Here is an 18,374-nt window from a genome sequence, read left to right as displayed (position 1 = left end):
CTCAAACATTGCAATTTCGAGGCCTGAGTTATATTTTAGAGCCAAAATCTGGCTCTCTGCACGTATTTGCAGTTTGATATTACAACTTTTTATACCCAATATATGCCAAGTCCTGAGAGCGGCAGTGAGTAACATTTTGCACAAACTCCCCTTCAATTTTCAAAATATCCCAAATATCCCAATTTCGAGGCCTGACCAATATTTTGGAGCCAAATTCTTGCTCTTTGCACGTAATCGCAGTTTGAAAATTCGACTTTTTATACCCATCATATGCCAAGTACTGAAAGCAGCAGTGAGTCACATTTCGCACAAACTCCCCTGCAGTTTTGAAAATATCCCAAATATCCATATTTCGAGGCCTGAGCCATATTTTGGAGTCAAATTCTGGCTCTCTGCACATATTCGCAGTTTGAAATTACGACTTTTTTTTACGAAACATATGCAAAGTAATGAAAGTGGCGTTTGGTCATGTTTGTCCCAAACCCCCCCCAAAATTTTCAAAATATCCCAAACATCCCAATTTCGAGGCCTGAGCCATATTTTGGAACCAAATTCTGGCTCTATGCACGTATTCGCAGTTTGAAATTACGACTTTTTATACCAAGCATATCCTAAGTCCTGAAAGTGGCAGTGAGTGAAATTTTGCTCAAACTTCCCTGCAGTTTTCGAAATATCCCAAATATCCCAATTTCGAGGCCTGCGCCATATTTTGGAGCCAAATTCTGGCTCTCTGCACGTACTCGCAGTTTTAATTTTTGACTTTTTATTCCCAACATATGCCAAGTACTGAAAGCGGCAATGAGTCACATTTTGCCCAAACTCCCCTGCAGTTTTCAAAATATCCCAAATATCCCAATTTCGAGTCCTGAGCTATATTTTGGAGCCAAATTCTGGCTCTCTGCACGTATTCGCAGTTTGAAATTACGACTTTTTATACCCAACATATGCCAAGTACTGAAAGCGGCGTTAGGTCACATTTGTCCCAAACCTCCCTGCAGTTTTCAAAATATCCTAAATATTCCAATTTCGAGGCCTGAACCATATTTTGGAGCCAAATTCTGGCTCTCTGCACGTATTCGAGGTTTGATATTAGTAATTTTATACCCAACATATGCCAAATACTGAAAGCGGCAGTGAGTCACATTTTGCACAAACTCCCCTGCAGTTTTTAAAATATCCCAAATATCCCAATTTCGAGTCCTGAGCCATATTTTGGAGCCAAATTCTGGCTCTCTGCATGTATTCGCAGTTTGAAATTACGACTTTTTTATACCCAACATATGCGATGTACTGAATGCTGCGTTTGGTCATATTTGTCCCAAACCTCCCTGCAGTTTTCAAAATTTTCCAAACATCCAAATATCGAGGCCTGAGCCATATTCTGGAGCCAAATTCTGGCTCTCTGCACGTATTCGCAATATGAAATTACGACTTATTATACCCAACATAAGCCAAGTACTGAAAGCGGCATTGTATACCATTTTGCACAAACTCTCCTGCAGTTTTCAAAATATCCCAAACATCCCCATTTCGAGGCCTGAGCCATATTTTGGAGCCAAATTCGGGCTCTATGCACGTATTGGCAGTTTGAAAATATGAATTTTTATACCCAACATATGCCAAGTACTGAAAGCTGCGTTTGGTCACATTTGTTCAAAACCCCCCCTGCAGTTTTCAAAATATCCCAAAAATCCCAATTTCGAAGCCTGAGCCATATTTTGGAGCCAAATTCTGGCTCTATGTACGTATTCGCAGTTTGAAATTATGAATTTTTATACCCAACATATGCCAAGTCCTGAAAGCGGCTGTGAGTGATATTTTGCACAAACTCCCTTGCAGTTTTCGAAATCTCCCAAATATCCCAATTTCAAGGCCTGAGCCATATTTTGGAGCCAAATTTTGGCTCTCTGCTCGTGTTCGCAGCTTGAAATTACGACTTTTTTATACCCAACATATGCCAAGTACTGAAATCGGCGTTTGGTCACATTTGTCCTAATCCGCCCTGCAATTTTCAAAATATCTTAAACATCCAAATTTCTAGGCCTGAGTTATATTTTGGAGCCAAATTCTGGCTCTCTGCACGTATTCGCAGTTTGAAATTGCGCCTTTTTTATACCCAACATATGTCAAGTACTGAAAGTGTCGTTTGGTCACATTTGTCAAAATCCCTCCTGCAGTTTTCAAAATATCTTAAACATCCCAATATGGATGCCTGAGCCATATTTTGGAGCCAAATTCAGGCTTTGTGCACGTATTCGCAGTTTGAAATTACGACTCTTCATACCCAACATATGCCAAGTCCTGAAAGCGGCAGTGAGTGAATTTTTGCACAAACTCCCCTGCAGTTTTCGAAATATCCCAAATATCCCAAATTCGAGGCCTGAGTCATATTTTGGAGCCAAATTTTGGCTCTCTGCACGTGTTGCCAGTTTGAAATTACGACTTTTTTATACCCAACATATGCCAAGTACTGAAATCGGCGTTTGGTCGCATTTGTCCCAATCCGCCCTGCAATTTTCAAAATATCCCAAACATCCAAATTTCGAGGCCTGAGCCATATTTTGGAGCCAAATTCTGGCTCTGCACGTATTCGCAGTTTGATATTACGGCTTTTTATACCCAACATATGCCAAGTCCTGAAAGGGGTAGTGAGTCACATTTTGCACAAACTCCCTTGCAGTTTTCGAAATATCCCAAATATCCTAATTTCGAGGCCTGAGCCATATTTTGGAGCCAAATTCTGGCACTCTGCACGTATTCGCACTTTGAAATTACGACTTTTTTATACCCAGCATATGCGAAGTACTGAAAGCGGCGTTTGGTCACATTTGTCCCAAACCTCCCTGCCGTTTTCAAAATATCCCAAGCATCCCAATATCGAGGCCTGAGCCATATTTTGGAGCCAAATTCTGGCTCTCTGCACGTATTCGCAGGTTGAAATTACGACTTTTTTTTACGAAACATATGCAAAGTAATGAAAGCGGCGTTTGGTCATATTTGTCCCAAACCCCCCCCCCCCCCCCCCCGCAGTTTTCAAAATATTCCAAACATTCCAATTTCGAGGCCAGAGCCATATTTTGGAGCCAAATTCTGGCTCTATGCACGTATTCGCAGTTTGAAATTACGACTTTTTATACCCAACATATGCCAAGTCCTGAAAGCGGCAGTGAGTGAAATTTTGCACAAACTTCCCTTCAGTTTTCGAAATATCCCAAATATCCCAATTTCGAGGCCATAGCCATATTTTGGAGCCAAATTCTGGCTCTCTGCACGTATTCGCAGTTTGAAATTTTGACTTTTTATACCCAACATATGCCAAGTACTGAGAGCGGCAGTGAGTCACATTTTGCACAAACTCCCCTGCAGTTTTCAAAATATCCCAAATATCCCAATTTCGAGGTTAGAGCTATATTTTGGAGCCAAATTCCGGCTCTCTGCACGTATTCGCAGTTTGAAATTACGACTTTTTATACCCAACATATGCCAAGTACTGAAAGCGGCGTTTGGTCACATTTATCCCAAACCTCCCTGCAGTTTTCAAAATATCCCAAATATTCCAATTTCGAGGCCTGAACCATATTTTGGAGCCAAGTTCTGGCTCTCTGCACGTATTCGCAGTTTGATATTATGAATTTTATACCCAACATATGCCAAATACTGAAAGCGGCAGTGAGTCACATTTTGCACAAACTCCCCTGCAGTTTTTAAAATATCCCAAATATCCCAATTTCGAGGCCTGAGCCATATTTTGGAGCCAAATTCTGGTTCTGTGCATGTATTCGCAGTTTGAAATTAATACTTTTTTATACCCAACATATGCGATATACTGAAAGCTGCGTTTGGTCACATTTGTCCCAAACCTCCCTGCAGTTTTCAAATTTTCCCAAACATCCAAATATCGAGGCCTGAGCCATATTTTGGAGCCAAATTCTGGCTCTCTGCACGTATTCACAGTTTAATGTTACGACTTTTTATACCTAACATATGCAAAGTACTGAAAGCTGCATTGTATACCATTTTGAACAAACTCTCCTGCAGTTTTCAAAATATCCCAAACATCCCAATTTCGAGGCCTGAGCCATTATTTGGAGCCAAATTCGGGCTCTATGCACGTATTCGCATTTTGAAATTATGAATTTTTATACCCAACATATACCAAGTACTGAAAGCGGCGTTTGGTCACATTTGTCCCAACCCCCCCCCCCCCCCCCTGCAGTTTTCAAAATATCCCAAAAATACCAATTTCGAAGCCTGAGCCATATTTTGGAGCCAAATTCTGGCTCTATGTACGTATTCGCAGTTTGAAATTATGAATTTTTATACCCAACATATGCCAAGTCCTGAAAGCGGCTGTGAGTGATATTTTGCACAAACTCCCTTGCAGTTTTCGAAATCTCCCAAATATCCCAATTTCAAGGCCTGAGCCATATTTTGGAGCCAAATTTTGGCTCTCTGCTCGTGTTCGCAGCTTGAAATTACGACTTTTTTATACCCAACATATGCCAAGTACTGAAATCGGCGTTTGGTCACATTTGTCCTAATCCGCCCTGCAATTTTCAAAATATCTTAAACATCCAAATTTCTAGGCCTGAGTTATATTTTGGAGCCAAATTCTGGCTCTCTGCACGTATTCGCAGTTTGAAATTGCGCCTTTTTTATACCCAACATATGTCAAGTACTGAAAGTGTCGTTTGGTCACATTTGTCAAAATCCCTCCTGCAGTTTTCAAAAAATCCCAAACATCCCAATATGGAGGCCTGAGCCATATTTTGGAGCCAAATTCAGGCTTTGTGCACGTATTCGCAGTTTGAAATTACGACTCTTCATACCCAACATATGCCAAGTCCTGAAAGCGGCAGTGAGTGAATTTTTGCACAAACTCCCCTGCAATTTTCAAAATATCCCAAATATCCCAATTTCGAGGCCTGAGCCATATTTTGGAGCCAAATTCTGGCTCTCTGCACGTATTCGCAGTTTGAAATTGCGACTTTTTTATACCCAACATATACCAAGTACTGAAATCGGCGTTTGGTCACATTTGTCCCAAACTTCTCTGCAGTTTTCAAAATATCTCAAACATTGCAATTTCGAGGCCTGAGTTATATTTTAGAGCCAAAATCTGGCTCTCTGCACGTATTTGCAGTTTGATATTACAACTTTTTATACCCAATATATGCCAAGTCCTGAGAGCGGCAGTGAGTAACATTTTGCACAAACTCCCCTTCAATTTTCAAAATATCCCAAATATCCCAATTTCGAGGCCTGACCAATATTTTGGAGCCAAATTCTTGCTCTTTGCACGTAATCGCAGTTTGAAAATTCGACTTTTTATACCCATCATATGCCAAGTACTGAAAGCAGCAGTGAGTCACATTTCGCACAAACTCCCCTGCAGTTTTGAAAATATCCCAAATATCCATATTTCGAGGCCTGAGCCATATTTTGGAGTCAAATTCTGGCTCTCTGCACATATTCGCAGTTTGAAATTACGACTTTTTTTTACGAAACATATGCAAAGTAATGAAAGTGGCGTTTGGTCATATTTGTCCCAAACCCCCCCCAAAATTTTCAAAATATCCCAAACATCCCAATTTCGAGGCCTGAGCCATATTTTGGAACCAAATTCTGGCTCTATGCACGTATTCGCAGTTTGAAATTACGACTTTTTATACCCAACATATGCCAATTACTGAAAGCGGCGTTAGGTCACATTTGTCCCAAACCTCCCTGCAGTTTTCAAAATATCCTAAATATTCCAATTTCGAGGCCTGAACCATATTTTGGAGCCAAATTCTGGCTCTCTGCACGTATTCGAGGTTTGATATTAGTAATTTTATACCCAACATATGCCAAATACTGAAAGCGGCAGTGAGTCACATTTTGCACAAACTCCCCTGCAGTTTTTAAAATATCCCAAATATCCCAATTTCGAGTCCTGAGCCATATTTTGGAGCCAAATTCTGGCTCTCTGCATGTATTCGCAGTTTGAAATTACGACTTTTTTATACCCAACATATGCGATGTACTGAATGCTGCGTTTGGTCATATTTGTCCCAAACCTCCCTGCAGTTTTCAAAATTTTCCAAACATCCAAATATCGAGGCCTGAGCTATATTCTGGAGCCAAATTCTGGCTCTCTGCACGTATTCGCAATATGAAATTACGACTTATTATACCCAACATAAGCCAAGTACTGAAAGCGGCATTGTATACCATTTTGCACAAACTCTCCTGCAGTTTTCAAAATATCCCAAACATCCCCATTTCGAGGCCTGAGCCATATTTTGGAGCCAAATTCGGGCTCTATGCACGTATTGGCAGTTTGAAAATATGAATTTTTATACCCAACATATGCCAAGTACTGAAAGCTGCGTTTGGTCACATTTGTTCAAAACCCCCCCTGCAGTTTTCAAAATATCCCAAAAATCCCAATTTCGAAGCCTGAGCCATATTTTGGAGCCAAATTCTGGCTCTATGTACGTATTCGCAGTTTGAAATTATGAATTTTTATACCCAACATATGCCAAGTCCTGAAACCGGCTGTGAGTGATATTTTACACAAACTCCCTTGCAGTTTTCGAAATCTCCCAAATATCCCAATTTCAAGGCCTGAGCCATATTTTGGAGCCAAATTTTGGCTCTCTGCTCGTGTTCGCAGCTTGAAATTACGACTTTTTTATACCCAACATATGCCAAGTACTGAAATCGGCGTTTGGTCACATTTGTCCTAATCCGCCCTGCAATTTTCAAAATATCTTAAACATCCAAATTTCTAGGCCTGAGTTATATTTTGGAGCCAAATTCTGGCTCTCTGCACGTATTCGCAGTTTGAAATTGCGCCTTTTTTATACCCAACATATGTCAAGTACTGAAAGCGTCGTTTGGTCACATTTGTCAAAATCCCTCCTGCAGTTTTCAAAATATCCCAAACATCCCAATATGGAGGCCTGAGCCATATTTTGGAGCCAAATTCAGGCTTTGTGCACGTATTCGCAGTTTGAAATTACGACTCTTCATACCCAACATATGCCAAGTCCTGAAAGCGGCAGTGAGTGAATTTTTGCACAAACTCCCCTGCAGTTTTCGAAATATCCCAAATATCCTAATTTCGAGGCCTGAACCATATTTTGGAGCCAAATTCTGGCACTCTGCACGTATTCGCACTTTGAAATTACGACTTTTTTATACCCAGCATATGCGAAGTACTGAAAGCGGCGTTTGGTCACATTTGTCCCAAACCTCCCTGCAATTTTCAAAATATCCCAAACATCCAAATTTCGAGGCCTGAGCCATATTTTGGAGCCAAATTCTGGCTCTCTGCACGTATTCGCAGTTTGATATTACGGCTTTTTATACCCAACATATGCCAAGTCCTGAAAGGGGTTAGTGAGTCACATTTTGCACAAACTCCCTTGCAGTTTTCGAAATATCCCAAATATCCTAATTTCGAGGCCTGAGCCATATTTTGGAGCCAAATTCTGGCACTCTGCACGTACTCGCACTTTGAAATTACGACTTTTTTATACCCAGCATATGCGAAGTACTGAAAGCGGCGTTTGGTCACATTTGTCCCAAACCTCCCTGCAGTTTTCAAAATATCCCAAGCATCCCAATATCGAGGCCTGAGCCATATTTTGGAGCCAAATTCTGGCTCTCTGCACGTATTCGCAGGTTGAAATTACGACTTTTTTTTACGAAACATATGCAAAGTAATGAAAGCGGCGTTTGGTCATATTTGTCCCAAACCCCCCCCCCCCCCCCGCAGTTTTCAAAATATTCCAAACATTCCAATTTCGAGGCCAGAGCCATATTTTGGAGCCAAATTCTGGCTCTATGCACGTATTCGCAGTTTGAAATTACGACTTTTTATACCCAACATATGCCAAGTCCTGAAAGCGGCAGTGAGTGAAATTTTGCACAAACTTCCCTGCAGTTTTCGAAATATCCCAAATATCCCAATTTCGAGGCCATAGCCATATTTTGGAGCCAAATTCTGGCTCTCTGCACGTATTCGCAGTTTGAAATTTTGACTTTTTATACCCAACATATGCCAAGTACTGAGAGCGGCAGTGAGTCACATTTTGCACAAACTCCCCTGCAGTTTTCAAAATATCCCAAATATCCCAATTTCGAGGCCAGAGCTATATTTTGGAGCCAAATTCCGGCTCTCTGCACGTATTCGCAGTTTGAAATTACGACTTTTTATACCCAACATATGCCAAGTACTGAAAGCGGCGTTTGGTCACATTTATCCCAAACCTCCCTGCAGTTTTCAAAATATCCCAAATATTCCAATTTCGAGGCCTGAACCATATTTTGGAGCCAAGTTCTGGCTCTCTGCACGTATTCGCAGTTTGATATTATGAATTTTATACCCAACATATGCCAAATACTGAAAGTGGCAGTGAGTCACATTTTGCACAAACTCCCCTGCAGTTTTTAAAATATCCCAAATATCCTAATTTCGAGGCCTGAGCCATATTTTGGAGCCAAATTCTGGTTCTGTGCATGTATTCGCAGTTTGAAATTAATACTTTTTTATACCCAACATATGCGATATACTGAAAGCTGCGTTTGGTCACATTTGTCCCAAACCTCCCTGCAGTTTTCAAATTTTCCCAAACATCCAAATATCGAGGCCTGAGCCATATTTTGGAGCCAAATTCTGGCTCTCTGCACGTATTCGCAGTATGAAATTACGACTTATTACACCCAACATATGCCAAGTACTGAAAGCGGCAATGAGTCACATTTTTAACAAACTCCCCTGCAGTTTTCAAAATATCACAAACATCCCATTTTCGAGGCCTGAGTTATATTTTTTGAGCCAAATTCTGGCTCTCTGCACGTATTCGCAGTTTAAAATTACGACTTTTTATACGGAACATATGCCAAGTACTGAAAGAGGCGTTTGGTCATATTTGTCCCAAACCCCCCTGCAGTTTTCAAAATATCCCAAACATCCCAATTTCGAGGCCTGAGCCATATTTTGGAGCCAAATTCTGGCTCTCTGCACGTATTTGCAGTTTGAAATACCGACTTTATATACCTAACACATGCCAAGTGCTGAAAGCGTCAGTGAGTCACATTTTGCACAAACTCCCCTGCAGTTTTCAAAATATCCCAAATATTCCAATTTCGAGGCCTGAGCCATATTTTGGATCCAAATTCTGGCTCTCTGCACGTATTCGCAGTTTGAAATTATGACTTTTTATACCCAACATATGCGAAGTACTGAAAGCGGCGTTTGGTCACATTTGTCCCAACCTCCCTGCAGTTTTCAAAATATCCCAAACATCCAAATTTCGAGGCCTGATCCATATTTTGAATCCAAATTCTGGCTCTCTGCACGTATTTGCAGTTTGATATTATGAATTTTTATACCCAACATATGCCAAGTACTGAAAGCGACAGTGAGTCACATTTTGCACAAACTCCCCTGCAGTTTTCAAAATATCTCAAATATCCCAATTTCGAGGACTGAGCCATATTTTGCAGCCAAATTCTGGCTCTCTGCATGTATTCGCAGTTTGAAATTACGAATTTTTATTCTCAACATAACCCAAGTACTGAAAGCGGCGTTTGGTCACATTTGTCCCAAACCTCCCTGCAGTTTTCAAATTATCCCAAACATCCCAATTTCGAGGCCTGAGCCATATTTTGGAGCCAAATTGAGGCTCTCTGCACGTATTCGCAGTTTGAAATTACGACTTTTTTATACCCAACATATGCGAAGTACTGAAAGCGGCGTTTGGTCACATTTGTCCCAAACCTCCCTGCAGTTTTCAAAATATTCCAAATATCCCAATTTTGAGGCCTGAGCCATATTTTGGAGCCAAAATCTGGCTCTCTGCATGTTTTCGCTGTTTGAAATTACGACTTTTTATACTCAACATATGCCAAGTACTGAAAGCGGCGTTTGGACACATTTGTCCCAAACCTCCCTGCAGTTTTAAAAATATCCCAAATATCTCAATTTTGAGGCCTGAGCCATATTTTGGAGCCAAATTCTGGCTCTCTGCACGTATTCGCAGTTTGAAATTACGACTTTTTTATACTCAACATATGCCAAGTACTGAAAGCGGCGTTTGGTCACATTTGTCCCAATCCCCCCCTGCAATTTTCAAAATATCCGAAACATCCCAATTTCGAAGCCTGAGCCATATTTTAGAGCCTAATTCTAGCTCTCTGCATGTATTCGCAGTTTTATATTACGACTTTTTATACCAAAAATATGCCAAGTACTGAAAGCGGCGTTTGGTCACATTTGTCCCAAACCCCCCCCCCCCCTGCAGTTTTTAAAATATCCCAAAAATACCAATTTCGAAGCCTGAGCCATATTTTGGAGCCAAATTCTGGCTCTATGCACGTATTCGCAGTTTGAAATTATGAATTTTTATACCCAACATATGCCAAGTCCTGAGAGCGGCAGTGAGTAACATTTTGCACAAACTCCCCTGCAATTTTCAAAATATCCCAAATATCCCAATTTCGAGGCCTGAGCCATATTTTGGAGCCAAATTCTGGCTCTCTGCACGTATTCGCAGTTTGAAATTGCGACTTTTTTATACCCAACATATACCAAGTACTGAAATCGGCGTTTGGTCACATTTGTCCCAAACTTCTCTGCAGTTTTCAAAATATCTCAAACATTGCAATTTCGAGGCCTGAGTTATATTTTAGAGCCAAAATCTGGCTCTCTGCACGTATTTGCAGTTTGATATTACAACTTTTTATACCCAATATATGCCAAGTCCTGAGAGCGGCAGTGAGTAACATTTTGCACAAACTCCCCTTCAATTTTCAAAATATCCCAAATATCCCAATTTCGAGGCCTGACCAATATTTTGGAGCCAAATTCTTGCTCTTTGCACGTAATCGCAGTTTGAAAATTCGACTTTTTATACCCATCATATGCCAAGTACTGAAAGCAGCAGTGAGTCACATTTCGCACAAACTCCCCTGCAGTTTTGAAAATATCCCAAATATCCATATTTCGAGGCCTGAGCCATATTTTGGAGTCAAATTCTGGCTCTCTGCACATATTCGCAGTTTGAAATTACGACTTTTTTTTACGAAACATATGCAAAGTAATGAAAGTGGCGTTTGGTCATATTTGTCCCAAACCCCCCCCAAAATTTTCAAAATATCCCAAACATCCCAATTTCGAGGCCTGAGCCATATTTTGGAACCAAATTCTGGCTCTATGCACGTATTCGCAGTTTGAAATTACGACTTTTTATACCAAGCATATCCTAAGTCCTGAAAGTGGCAGTGAGTGAAATTTTGCTCAAACTTCCCTGCAGTTTTCGAAATATCCCAAATATCCCAATTTCGAGGCCTGCGCCATATTTTGGAGCCAAATTCTGGCTCTCTGCACGTACTCGCAGTTTTAATTTTTGACTTTTTATTCCCAACATATGCCAAGTACTGAAAGCGGCAATGAGTCACATTTTGCCCAAACTCCCCTGCAGTTTTCAAAATATCCCAAATATCCCAATTTCGAGTCCTGAGCTATATTTTGGAGCCAAATTCTGGCTCTCTGCACGTATTCGCAGTTTGAAATTACGACTTTTTATACCCAACATATGCCAAGTACTGAAAGCGGCGTTAGGTCACATTTGTCCCAAACCTCCCTGCAGTTTTCAAAATATCCTAAATATTCCAATTTCGAGGCCTGAACCATATTTTGGAGCCAAATTCTGGCTCTCTGCACGTATTCGAGGTTTGATATTAGTAATTTTATACCCAACATATGCCAAATACTGAAAGCGGCAGTGAGTCACATTTTGCACAAACTCCCCTGCAGTTTTTAAAATATCCCAAATATCCCAATTTCGAGTCCTGAGCCATATTTTGGAGCCAAATTCTGGCTCTCTGCATGTATTCGCAGTTTGAAATTACGACTTTTTTATACCCAACATATGCGATGTACTGAATGCTGCGTTTGGTCATATTTGTCCCAAACCTCCCTGCAGTTTTCAAAATTTTCCAAACATCCAAATATCGAGGCCTGAGCCATATTCTGGAGCCAAATTCTGGCTCTCTGCACGTATTCGCAATATGAAATTACGACTTATTATACCCAACATAAGCCAAGTACTGAAAGCGGCATTGTATACCATTTTGCACAAACTCTCCTGCAGTTTTCAAAATATCCCAAACATCCCCATTTCGAGGCCTGAGCCATATTTTGGAGCCAAATTCGGGCTCTATGCACGTATTGGCAGTTTGAAAATATGAATTTTTATACCCAACATATGCCAAGTACTGAAAGCTGCGTTTGGTCACATTTGTTCAAAACCCCCCCTGCAGTTTTCAAAATATCCCAAAAATCCCAATTTCGAAGCCTGAGCCATATTTTGGAGCCAAATTCTGGCTCTATGTACGTATTCACAGTTTGAAATTATGAATTTTTATACCCAACATATGCCAAGTCCTGAAAGCGGCTGTGAGTGATATTTTGCACAAACTCCCTTGCAGTTTTCGAAATCTCCCAAATATCCCAATTTCAAGGCCTGAGCCATATTTTGGAGCCAAATTTTGGCTCTCTGCTCGTGTTCGCAGCTTGAAATTACGACTTTTTTATACCCAACATTTGCCAAGTACTGAAATCGGCGTTTGGTCACATTTGTCCTAATCCGCCCTGCAATTTTCAAAATATCTTAAACATCCCAATTTCTAGGCCTGAGTTATATTTTGGAGCCAAATTCTGGCTCTCTGCACGTATTCGCAGTTTGAAATTGCGCCTTTTTTATACCCAACATATGCCAAGTACTGAAAGCGTCGTTTGGTCACATTTGTCAAAATCCCTCCTGCAGTTTTCAAAATATCCCAAACATCCCAATATGGAGGCCTGAGCCATATTTTGGAGCCAAATTCAGGCTTTGTGCACGTATTCGCAGTTTGAAATTACGACTCTTCATACCCAACATATGCCAAGTCCTGAAAGCGGCAGTGAGTGAATTTTTGCACAAACTCCCCTGCAGTTTTCGAAATATCCCAAATATCCCAAATTCGAGGCCTGAGTCATATTTTGGAGCCAAATTTTGGCTCTCTGCACGTGTTGCCAGTTTGAAATTACGACTTTTTTATACCCAACATATGCCAAGTACTGAAATCGGCGTTTGGTCGCATTTGTCCCAATCCGCCCTGCAATTTTCAAAATATCCCAAACATCCAAATTTCGAGGCCTGAGCCATATTTTGGAGCCAAATTCAGGCTTTGTGCACGTATTCGCAGTTTGAAATTACGACTCTTCATACCCAACATATGCCAAGTCCTGAAAGCGGCAGTGAGTGAATTTTTGCACAAACTCCCCTGCAGTTTTCGAAATATCCCAAATATCCCAAATTCGAGGCCTGAGTCATATTTTGGAGCCAAATTTTGGCTCTCTGCACGTGTTGCCAGTTTGAAATTACGACTTTTTTATACCCAACATATGCCAAGTACTGAAATCGGCGTTTGGTCGCATTTGTCCCAATCCGCCCTGCAATTTTCAAAATATCCCAAACATCCAAATTTCGAGGCCTGAGCCATATTTTGGAGCCAAATTCTGGCACTCTGCACGTATTCGCACTTTGAAATTACGACTTTTTTATACCCAGCATATGCGAAGTACTGAAAGCGGCGTTTGGTCACATTTGTCCCAAACCTCCCTGCAGTTTTCAAAATATCCCAAGCATCCCAATATCGAGGCCTGAGCCATATTTTGGAGCCAAATTCTGGCTCTCTGCACGTATTCGCAGGTTGAAATTACGACTTTTTTTTACGAAACATATGCAAAGTAATGAAAGCGGCGTTTGGTCATATTTGTCCCAAACCCCCCCCCCCCCCCCGCAGTTTTCAAAATATTCCAAACATTCCAATTTCGAGGCCAGAGCCATATTTTGGAGCCAAATTCTGGCTCTATGCACGTATTCGCAGTTTGAAATTACGACTTTTTATACCCAACATATGCCAAGTCCTGAAAGCGGCAGTGAGTGAAATTTTGCACAGACTTCCCTGCAGTTTTCGAAATATCCCAAATATCCCAATTTCGAGGCCATAGCCATATTTTGGAGCCAAATTCTGGCTCTCTGCACGTATTCGCAGTTTGAAATTTTGACTTTTTATACCCAACATATGCCAAGTACTGAGAGCGGCAGTGAGTCACATTTTGCACAAACTCCCCTGCAGTTTTCAAAATATCCCAAATATCCCAATTTCGAGGCCAGAGCTATATTTTGGAGCCAAATTCCGGCTCTCTGCACGTATTCGCAGTTTGAAATTACGACTTTTTATACCCAACATATGCCAAGTACTGAAAGCGGCGTTTGGTCACATTTATCCCAAACCTCCCTGCAGTTTTCAAAATATCCCAAATATTCCAATTTCGAGGCCTGAACCATATTTTGGAGCCAAGTTCTGGCTCTCTGCACGTATTCGCAGTTTGATATTATGAATTTTATACCCAACATATGCCAAATACTGAAAGCGGCAGTGAGTCACATTTTGCACAAACTCCCCTGCAGTTTTTAAAATATCCCAAATATCCCAATTTCGTGGCCTGAGCCATATTTTGGAGCCAAATTCTGGTTCTGTGCATGTATTCGCAGTTTGAAATTAATACTTTTTTATACCCAACATATGCGATATACTGAAAGCTGCGTTTGGTCACATTTGTCCCAAACCTCCCTGCAGTTTTCAAATTTTCCCAAACATCCAAATATCGAGGCCTGAGCCATATTTTGGAGCCAAATTCTGGCTCTCTGCACGTATTCGCAGTTTGAAATTTTGACTTTTTATACCCAACATATGCCAAGTACTGAGAGCGGCAGTGAGTCACATTTTGCACAAACTCCCCTGCAGTTTTCAAAATATCCCAAATATCCCAATTTCGAGGCCAGAGCTATATTTTGGAGCCAAATTCCGGCTCTCTGCACGTATTCGCAGTTTGAAATTTTGACTTTTTATACCCAACATATGCCAAGTACTGAGAGCGGCAGTGAGTCACATTTTGCACAAACTCCCCTGCAGTTTTCAAAATATCCCAAATATCCCAATTTCGAGGCCAGAGCTATATTTTGGAGCCAAATTCCGGCTCTCTGCACGTATTCGCAGTTTGAAATTACGACTTTTTATACCCAACATATGCCAAGTACTGAAAGCGGCGTTTGGTCACATTTATCCCAAACCTCCCTGCAGTTTTCAAAATATCCCAAATATTCCAATTTCGAGGCCTGAACCATATTTTGGAGCCAAGTTCTGGCTCTCTGCACGTATTCGCAGTTTGATATTATGAATTTTATACCCAACATATGCCAAATACTGAAAGCGGCAGTGAGTCACATTTTGCACAAACTCCCCTGCAGTTTTTAAAATATCCCAAATATCCCAATTTCGAGGCCTGAGCCATATTTTGGAGCCAAATTCTGGTTCTGTCCATGTATTCGCAGTTTGAAATTAATACTTTTTTATACCCAACATATGCGATATACTGAAAGCTGCGTTTGGTCACATTTGTCCCAAACCTCCCTGCAGTTTTCAAATTTTCCCAAACATCCAAATATCGAGGCCTGAGCCATATTTTGGAGCCAAATTCTGGCTCTCTGCACGTATTCGCAGTATGAAATTACGACTTATTACACCCAACATATGCCAAGTACTGAAAGCGGCAATGAGTCACATTTTTAACAAACTCCCCTGCAGTTTTCAAAATATCACAAACATCCCATTTTCGAGGCCTGAGTTATATTTTTTGAGCCAAATTCTGGCTCTCTGCACGTATTCGCAGTTTAAAATTACGACTTTTTATACGGAACATATGCCAAGTACTGAAAGAGGCGTTTGGTCATATTTGTCCCAAACCCCCCTGCAGTTTTCAAAATATCCCAAACATCCCAATTTCGAGGCCTGAGCCATATTTTGGAGCCAAATTCTGGCTCTCTGCACGTATTTGCAGTTTGAAATACCGACTTTTTATACCTAACACATGCCAAGTGCTGAAAGCGTCAGTGAGTCACATTTTGCACAAACTCCCCTGCAGTTTTCAAAATATCCCAAATATTCCAATTTCGAGGCCTGAGCCATATTTTGGATCCAAATTCTGGCTCTCTGCACGTATTCGCAGTTTGATATTATGAATTTTTATACCCAACATATGCCAAGTACTGAAAGCGACAGTGAGTCACATTTTGCACAAACTCCCCTGCAGTTTTCAAAATATCTCAAATATCCCAATTTCGAAGACTGAGCCATATTTTGCAGCCAAATTCTGGCTCTCTGCACGTATTCGCAGTTTGAAATTACGAATTTTTATTCTCAACATAACCCAAGTACTGAAAGCGGCGTTTGGTCACATTTGTCCCAAACCTCCCTGCAGTTTTCAAATTATCCCAAACATCCCAATTTCGAGGCCTGAGCCATATTTTGGAGCCAAATTGAGGCTCTCTGCACGTATTCGCAGTTTGAAATTACGACTTTTTTATACCCAACATATGCGAAGTACTGAAAGCGGCGTTTGGTCACATTTGTCCCAAACCTCCCTGCAGTTTTCAAAATATTCCAAATATCCCAATTTTGAGGCCTGAGCCATATTTTGGAGCCAAAATCTGGCTCTCTGCATGTTTTCGCTGTTTGAAATTACGACTTTTTATACTCAACATATGCCAAGTACTGAAAGCGGCGTTTGGACACATTTGTCCCAAACCTCCCTGCAGTTTTAAAAATATCCCAAATATCTCAATTTTGAGGCCTGAGCCATATTTTGGAGCCAAATTCTGGCTCTCTGCACGTATTCGCAGTTTGAAATTACGACTTTTTTATACTCAACATATGCCAAGTACTGAAAGCGGCGTTTGGTCACATTTGTCCCAATCCCCCCCTGCAATTTTCAAAATATCCGAAACATCCCAATTTCGAAGCCTGAGCCATATTTTAGAGCCTAATTCTAGCTCTCTGCACGTATTCGCAGTTTTATATTACGACTTTTTATACCAAAAATATGCCAAGTACTGAAAGCGGCAGTGAGTCACATTTTGCACAAACTCCCCTGCAGTTTTAAAATGTGTAAAATTTGTTGAGAAAAAATTATCCCTTTCTATTTAGGCTGCGAGACTGAAACTTAGAACAATTGCAGCCCTTTTTATATACAACTAGTCTAAAATGATTGGTTGACATTGAACAATGTATAAGAAACGAAGTTATGCCCCCTGAAGTTAAGGTACAAGGGACAGAGACACCGAGGTATTTGAAAGAAGAGACATAGTCGATTGGTACGTTATCTATCTTAAGTTTTCCTGGTCCACTTTTGCGATTACCAATTTGTCTGTTAAATACCTGAGTTTTAGCAGCGTTGATTAAAAGACCAAGACTCTCACAAGCTGTATGTATACAATTTAAGATTGTTTGCATTTCGACGTAGCTTTTCGTAAGTACATCTACATAGATGGTAGTCATGTTAGCCGGACTAGATGGGATTGATTTTAGCAAGGCATTAATTAAAACATTAAACAAGGTAGGTCTTAGTACTCATCCTTGTGGGATGCCTAGTTGCATTAATTTACTTTCACTCTTGGAGCCTTGGAACATTACAGAGGACTTCCGGTTGGTTAGATAGACCCGTATTCATTGTAATAATTGTCCACCTATATCAATTCTTGATAATTCAAACAGAATCACTTCCCTATTAGCAATATCAGAGGCATTTTTTAAATCGAGAAATGTTGTGAACTTGTGCCTTTTATCTCCATGAACAGTGTGAAAGGCTTTGATAGAGTAGTGTATACTTTTACCATATGTAAAACCATTGATATCAGGTGACATGTGCTCTTTAATTATATACAATAAGTTATATAATAAGGCTAGGTTTTGGTACAGGTACCGTAAGACTGCTGGTCCATGATACAGGCAGCTGCTCGGTGACATAACTCGCATTAAATAATTCTAATAATGGATTACCGTGTACACGATGTAGTGGTCTGAGAATATCATAGGTGATACCGTCCTCACCAGGAACAGTGCTACTGCCCCTGGAGAGGGCTGCATTCAATTCATAATCTGTATATGGAACATCACATTCATCATGTTGCTTACTCAACATGAAGTTAATGAGAGCAATTAACTAATTCTCTTTCTGTTGCTGGTTTGGATGTGAAATTTATCTATTGTTTTTATCAAATATTTTGTTTATGCCTTTCCAGGTTTTGCCCAGGGAAGTATGCACTTTAAGTCCACTAACTAAACTCTGCCATTCATTTTTTCTCATTTCAGTCATTCTCTCCTTCGCCGCTACAAGCGCGGCCTGAAACAGTTTTAACATCTGAGGTGCTCTAAGGTTCTGATATGCTCTACCAGTCTGTCTAGCAATTGATTTAAGCTCTTTCAGTTTAGCA

This window comes from Procambarus clarkii, chromosome 30 (genome assembly GCF_040958095.1).
Source record: "Procambarus clarkii isolate CNS0578487 chromosome 30, FALCON_Pclarkii_2.0, whole genome shotgun sequence".
In the NCBI taxonomy this organism is placed as follows: domain Eukaryota; kingdom Metazoa; phylum Arthropoda; class Malacostraca; order Decapoda; family Cambaridae; genus Procambarus; species Procambarus clarkii.
This window is presented reverse-complemented; position numbering follows the sequence as displayed.